General features: G+C 34.1%; 1 protein-coding gene across 1 annotated transcript in view; it reads right to left on the bottom strand.

Moving 5' to 3' along the window:
- The window catches only part of LOC136847679 (uncharacterized), an 89,243-nt gene extending 83,092 nt beyond the window's left edge, over nucleotides 1-6,151 (bottom strand). The window contains exon 1 of the mRNA XM_067119475.1: nucleotides 6,012-6,151. The gene's annotated coding sequence lies outside the window, so the exon portion shown is untranslated. The remainder of the gene's footprint in view (nucleotides 1-6,011) is intronic.
- Between the last annotated feature and the right edge of the window lie 899 nt (nucleotides 6,152-7,050).

Genomic DNA, 7,050 nt, shown 5'->3' with positions numbered 1-7,050 from the left:
CTGCTCTATCAGGAAATACCGAATCAATTATCATCATCATTAAGATTATTATTTTTTCTCAAAACTGTATTATTATTTCTATAACAGATTTTTTTATTTTTTCCCATGTTTACATTTCTAATTATGATATCTAAATCTTCAAGATTATTATTTTGTCATTTTGCATGGGGAGGCACGTGCCCAGGTGGCCCCCCCACACTGGATCCGCTAGTGCTCCGCCCCCTTTAGGGGCTAAATACTCTGCAGCATTTTACACTTCAAAATTCACATATTGTTCAGTCATCCTAAGGGATGTTAGTTTGGGGTCTACGTTATTGTAGGCTAATCGAATTCCTGTTGTCTGCGATGATTTTACATTCCTTATCAGTACGGAAAAGACGTACGGGTACTTTAAAATAAATATCAAGTATTTAAATCTTCATAATAACAACAATATTGTTGTCAATGATATCACGTTTATTTTAATCTTGAATTAACTTTGTCACGCTATACGAAGAGGTTGGCCGTGCATTTGTGTGCATGGTACCTTTCTTCTTAAAAAAAAATGTAGAAATATAAAGAAAAATAAAAGAAGACAAAAGGAATAGGATAACAGCCGTCCCGGAAACACTTTTGGAGATAAGATCACTTATTTCAGGGTTTCGGCAGACCTCGCTAACGTTCGCACGCCACCCTTTCAAATGTCGACCATTTCTGGGGACCAGCCATTCTTATAATATTTATATGGTTTTACATTGAGAAATTTAAATTCAAAAGGTATATCAAAATACAGACCGCAGATTATTTATGATATTCGTCCTTGTAATGCTTATTATTATTATTATTATTATTATTATTATTATTATTATTATTATTATTATTATTAATTAAATTAAAAATACGCATTAATTACAAATCCATTCAACTGTTCAATAATCTTCCACAGAAGAGAATGCCCAGATGTGAAAAATGGGAAAAATACAATGAAAATAAAAATACATATTGTGCATAAATGAACAGCGTTAGAGAAATGAATTATTTCAGCTGGGACCTCCCCACACATCTCTTCAGGCCTCAGCTTGAAGTGGAAAATGGCACGAGGGGGCCATCGTGAGTTCACTGCGCCCCTATGCATCCTTTCTTGGGCGCCAGAGGATACATATGATGGCATTTACGTCGAGCTGCGAAATTGGTAATAACCCCGTGGATGTCACTTACTTCACTTCTATTTTAGTTTCGTCACTTTATCAGGGAATAGAATCTGGTGCCTAGATTCTAACAGTTTCTAACGAAAAGATGTTATTAAAGAACAAGGTGTCACTTCTTAATCACGATTCATTTTCGTCCAACAAGATGTTCAAACCCCTTAGTCAGGCAAGAAAAATACCATCCTTTTATACACCTGACTCTTATAAATGATGGCCAAATGTTCTTCAAATATTCACAATTATTTCCCGCTTTGACAACCCCAGCTTTCGTGACACCAGTTTGTGAAAAAAAGTTACCCAATCAGTTTTAAAATTCATGCCGGGTCCTCCAACGAGAAAAAAGTCCCAAGTTTCCAACCAAATGCAATCCTTGCTCTGTTATTCATTTCGTGGTATTGGCGTGATATGGAAAAGTGGTAAGGAGGGGAAGCGCGATAGTCGGCAGAAGTTGCAAGAACATCATGAGTAATAACACTGGATGGAGCCTAAACAGTAGGAATAGTAGTGGTACATGTATTCATTTTCTCACGGTCCAAAATCCATCCCGGTCTGCAATTCTGCTGTCCAGTGACAGTGGCACAACAAACAAATTGAAAATGGGGAACAACATGACATCAACCTCCTATGCTCAGCGTTGGAGCTTGAAGCTGGAAATAAAATTCACAGTTCTCTAACCAAGACCTTGAAAAGGGCACCACCAGTTTGCTTGCAAATTATTTTCCAGTTTACATTAATACTCTTTCATGTAACGCCAGCAAATGTTCAGTCAGTCAATCAGCCAATCACTTCACTTGCTTACAAATCGTTAAAAACGGACATTACTTGTATGAAAAGAAGCTCTAGAGAATAGCGACAACTTTTTCATTCATGTTGGTAAGTACAGCCATGTAAAATCATAAGTTAGGCGTCGAAAAAAATTGCGTGAAAACATATTTGATGACTGTACTCACAAACATTCGCACTACATTAAAAACACAAACACCCTTTTGTATAACTTTCTATGCCTATTATTCGATACGTTAATAAAATATGAACCATACAACAATGATAAAAAATATTTTTCTAAAAAAAAATATTTCTTTATCCCTAAATAAACATTACTAACTTCATATATATATATTGTATCCCTATACAAATATATATAACACATATACACATATATATATATATATATATATATATATATATATATATATATATATATATATATATATATATATATATATATATATATATATATATATATATATATATATATATAATTATACTAGCTGGCCAACCTAACGCTGCCTGGAAAAACACTGAATGACAACCGATAAACTTTCTTCCCTTTCCTGTTAAGATAGTTGCTTCAGTTACATTGCCCAACATTTTTGACATTTTATATTTCACCCCTTCTCACCCCCATTCCTATTGGGGCTGAACTTGGACTTAAAGGGCATCAGGAGTGTCACTATTCATCTCAGTGACCTCGAAAACTGTGGGTTAAAACTAATGTCCATCATTTTCGGTTATTTTTATATGTCACCACCTTCCCACTCCCACCCCCTTTGGTGCCAGTGATGTCTTACCCCCCAAGTATTCTTTTCCAGATAGTAATTCATTTGTATACCAAAATGAGGTATGATAAACCCGTAAAGTTTATTTAGTTACTAAGTCTACAGACAGAACCAGCCCTGTTTCAGGGGAGCCTTTCCCACCCCACCCCATTTGGTGCTACAGAAACTCATTTCTTGCACCCCACCCCAATTGGTTCTTAGCCACGTGCTAATCCTTTTGGAGCTAATCAGCTGGTCTGGTAAAACTAATGAATGCTTAACCTAACCTACCCCACAGTATTCTTTTCCAGATAATAAGTCATATGTATACAAAGTTGGTTGAAATTGCTCAATGCGTATCAGAGTTATGCTGGAAGATACACACAAAACACACATCCATTTATATATATATATATATATATATATATATATATATATATATATATATATATATATATATATATATATTACATATTTTTTTATATAACTTCAACACGTGATTCATTTATCACACACAACCACAGGTGAAAAATTAAAGACTGGGTGTTGGTCCTGACCAGTTTCAGTTTGCCTTGAAATAAAGCTAAGCTGAAACCCATCAGCTTACATGTAGTGACGTGTGATATTATATATATATATATATATATATATATATATATATATATATATATATATATATATATATATATATATATATATAGATTCCTTAAGTAACATTAATTAGATATTAAACATTTGTGGCTTAATGGTTGTATCTAAAACTTTACAATGATGTGATAACAATTTTATATATATATATATATATATATATATATATATATATATATATATATTATATATATATATATATATATATTATATTTGATTATGCTTTTATATTTTTTTTGTTTTTGTCATTTTGGAAAATGAAGATTCATGTAAATATATTCATTGTAAATATAATATATATACATTGTATATCATACATACATGAAAACTTCATTTACCAGAATGACATAAAAACAAAAAGGAAATTATAGCAAACATTATCAAATCATAATTATTTAAAATTTCATGCAGTCTTTTCAATATCGCTAAACATGATGGATAAAACATTGCTGGTGCCATGCCTGTCCAAGAATAAATACGTCTCACATTCTGAAAGTGCTTTGTCATACGTGAGCATTAGTTCAGAACATGAATACATCCAGCTTGGTTTGCCTCGCGTCAATATTTACCAAGAAACTGGTGTCTTGGTAAAAATGTAGTGAGAGAGAGAGAGAGAGAGAGAGAGAGAGAGAGAGAGAGAGAGAGAGAGAGAGAGAGAGATTCGAATTTACAGTGTTCCTACTCAGACTTCATACTTTCATATTTTAGTCATGACATATGATCATTGTGTGATTCTTGATCTTCAAAAGCCTTTGATTTCGTGAAGGTAGGTATCATCTTCGTACTCAACAAACTTGAAGTATTTTCTATGTAATATATATACAGTATACACACATATATGTATATATACACATATACAACAAATATATGTGTATATATATATATATATATATATTATATATATATATATATATATATATATATATATATATATATATATATATATATATATATATATATATATATATATATATATATATATATATATATATATATATATATATATATATATATATATACACAGTTCCTGTTTCTACAATTTCAAGATTAATTCCTTATCTACTTTACTTCACAGGGCTTAACGCTTACCTCTGGTTGGGCAGCCTTTCATGACGAAATCACGTTCCTAACCAACTATTTTGAGAACAACTGTTTCCAACTTGTTATATTCTATAGATCCCTCAATATGTGCTCAATCTAAGATGAATGATCTGCCTATAGTTCATACGGTCCCCAAATTACGTCTATATGCAAAATTCCCCTTCCTACATGATAATAAATTCAGGAGAAAATGTATTAGCCTATTTAATAAGGAACTACCAGTGCTGAATCTGAAGCTCATCCCGAAGAATCCACGAACTATTGGATCCTTATTCCATTCTAAGCATACAGTGGGTCCCCTGTTTGCATCTGTGATCTATAATTATACCTGTCCCAGATGTAATTTGGGCACATATATTGTATGCCACAGGAGACTAATAAAGTTCGAATTTGGTCTCATCAGGGGGTTAGCTTCAGAACTGGAAGCAAACTATCGAGCCCGGATCAGTCTAACACCAGGAATCATGCTAAAATTTGTAAAACTAATATAGACGCCAACGACTTTCAAATTGTGTGAAAGGTGCTAAGTTAGGAGGAGCTAACCACTCTGGAATCCATAATGATCAAACTGATCATTCCAACACTCAACAACCAATCATCGTCAACAAAGCTGTTTATTGCCTGGTTTTTGTGTGGGTGTGTGTGTGTTTTTAACCCCGTGTGTCTTTTTCATTCATGTTGTCCTTTGCCAGTTTAACTGTCACTACCAATATGGGTAGGTGTTCTGTGCACCTTTGCTGTTCTTTGTCTTTTCCTTTTTGCTCTGCTTCGGCCATTTGCTGTTATTTGTCTTCCCTTTTTGTTCCTTTTTGCTCTCTGCCTCAGATATAAACATGGTTACAAATAAATTTGTATATACTTTTCACATTATATATACAGGTATTTATTGTTTTAACCACTTCTCCAGCCTTGAAAATGCATCAAGCGATGTGAAACGTAGGCTCTTGAATAAGTGTACGCAAATAAACGCCTTTCCATGAACTCTTGACCGTGTATCGTCCGAGCTACTGCCCCTGTCTTCTTCTTTCTTCTGATATATATATATATATATATATATATATATATATATATATATATATATATATATATATATATATATATATATATATATATATATATATATATATACAGGTATATTTACTTAACTGACATTTACGCATATCGTTTTATTTATGTATATACATAATGTGTGTTCGTTTCTGAATATTTGTCTAAAAATAAACTCCCCATCCCTTAAACAGGCGAATGAATCTTGACGTTCACCGAGAGAACCAGAAACACTTGATTCGTCAAAACATTCCAGCAAATTATCCTTCGACCAAGAGTGACTGTCTTGTCCTGTTTACAGCTGGAAGGATAAGCCCGCATTCTCCTGGAGGTTAATTTCTACTCAGGAAGGCAAAGAATAAGAAGTACTTGCGCCCATTGTTGTGTTTGTAAACACATGTTGCACATCCTCTTTACCTTGCTAAACGAAGCAGCAACTTCGAACGCGGACAGAATGGTAAGTACAAAAGAACTAATATCATTAACTCACGTGTACTATATGTAAATAAGTTTCACTTTCAACAAGAAGTCACAAACAATGAGACGAAGTCCGCCGGCGTACGCACACACGTCCGTTGCTAATCTCACACTGACACAAAGCTCACAGCTCACTCAGTTCAGTCAGCTGAGCGACCGGGATGGGTTTGGGGCCGGAGGCGGTTATGTGGAGGGAGGGATGCCGTCTCTGAGTGGAGAACTCGAGTAACATCAAACCATCGAATGTAGCGACCCCTACTCATCCGAAAGTCGGTCTGTTTATGAAGACTCACGCCACTGTGCAGCTACTGATTATCAATAATACTACGGAAATTGTACGGATATCAAACACTGACGAAACATAAGTCGGCATCATTTTTCGTATGTCCAGAATAAAATTTTTCATGGAAAGCTTAAAATGCTATGACAAAGTTCAGTTGATGTTTTTCAATGTCGAATACAAATATAGGTCTGCTTAGTTACTCAGTACACGTTATTACGTCTTTACATCGCTGACTACGAAAAAAGAAATGCATGATGAACATAGATAACTAGGTAGACCCGCCCGAGGCGAGGTACGAGCGAAGTTCAGCGTTCTTTATTGGATGATTCTGAAATGGTGACAATTGCTTTAGTTCATCTGGAAATCTGTGTGAGGTTCTATTTTGTTTATATACTGATATTAATGGAGAGGTTAGGCAAATCATGCATTATCCTTGTACAAATGGCACGCATTCTATTGTAACGACCTTTCTGCGTATAATTTCCCGTCTGACGTCTGGGTCGATTGAGCCGATGCCTTTGTTCCACGTATCCTACTTGGGACCAGTTTCCTCCCACAGTTTTTTGTTCTATACTCGTCACATGCTGTTGTGATGTCTGTTTAATCTACACCTTCATTTTATTTAATATAATGTCTTACACCTATTTTAGGTTCATCTAGTCTATATTTAGTTTTTTTTTTTGTAAACCAAGTACGTGAATTTTCCTCCCCCCACCTTTGATAAACATAACCTCTAACATTTTCTTGATGATAATTATCTTCAGTTTAA

Source organism: Macrobrachium rosenbergii, chromosome 17 (genome assembly GCF_040412425.1).
Source record: "Macrobrachium rosenbergii isolate ZJJX-2024 chromosome 17, ASM4041242v1, whole genome shotgun sequence".
In the NCBI taxonomy this organism is placed as follows: Eukaryota; Metazoa; Arthropoda; class Malacostraca; order Decapoda; family Palaemonidae; genus Macrobrachium; species Macrobrachium rosenbergii.
Note: the sequence above shows the minus strand (reverse complement) of the source record. Positions and strands in the feature narration are given on the sequence as shown.